We start from the raw sequence: 659 nt of genomic DNA on the forward strand, positions 1-659 counted from the left end.
GGGAAGGGAGGGGAAATTTAGCAACATACTTTAAAAAGATCATATAATACAGCAGTCTTAGGAATCTACTCAACAGAAATAATTTTTACATGAGTAATGTACATGAGGGCAAAAATCAAAGATGTATGTCTGCAAGGATATACAACGTTTAATATTGGCAACATCAGGGGGCTGGAACTGGGAGAAGGGGGCTTTCACTTTCTACTTTACACCCTTGGATTATTTATATATTTTATCCAAGTTTACTATAAAATATTTTAAGATGCAATACAATTGTAAAATTATTGAATTCAAGTTTTTAAGTTGTTTTTATATCACTCTAGTGTTCAAATTGACACACCAGAATAATTTAAAATTTTGATTAACCCGAATACTTACTACTTAGTGAGGATGTTGTAGCACTGTCATGTAAAACTACTGGGAGTCTGAATCTGGCTCTCAAAAGCCTTAAAATGTTCAAAACCTTTGCTGTAATCCCACTTCTAGGTCTCTGTTTCCTTTTTTATTTTTTGTTTTTGTTCTTTTTAGACAGAGTTTCACTCTGTCACACAGGCTGGAGTGCAACGGGAAGATCTTGGCTCACTGGAACCTCTTCCTCCCGAGTTCGAGCGATTCTCCTGCCTCAGCCTCCCAAGTAGATGGGATTACAGGTACACACA

The 659-nt window shown here is 36.4% G+C and overlaps 1 long non-coding RNA gene across 1 annotated transcript in view; it reads left to right on the top strand.

The window, feature by feature from the left end:
- Window positions 1–659, top strand: part of LOC105526550 — a 9,351-nt gene that overhangs the window by 799 nt on the left and 7,893 nt on the right. Inside the window, exon 2 of the long non-coding RNA XR_001004091.1 lies at window positions 553–650. This is a non-coding gene — a long non-coding RNA (uncharacterized LOC105526550). The remainder of the gene's footprint in view (window positions 1–552; window positions 651–659) is intronic.

The sequence above is a fragment of the Colobus angolensis genome, unplaced genomic scaffold (genome assembly GCF_000951035.1).
Source record: "Colobus angolensis palliatus isolate OR3802 unplaced genomic scaffold, Cang.pa_1.0 Scaffold598, whole genome shotgun sequence".
Taxonomy (NCBI): domain Eukaryota; kingdom Metazoa; phylum Chordata; class Mammalia; order Primates; family Cercopithecidae; genus Colobus; species Colobus angolensis.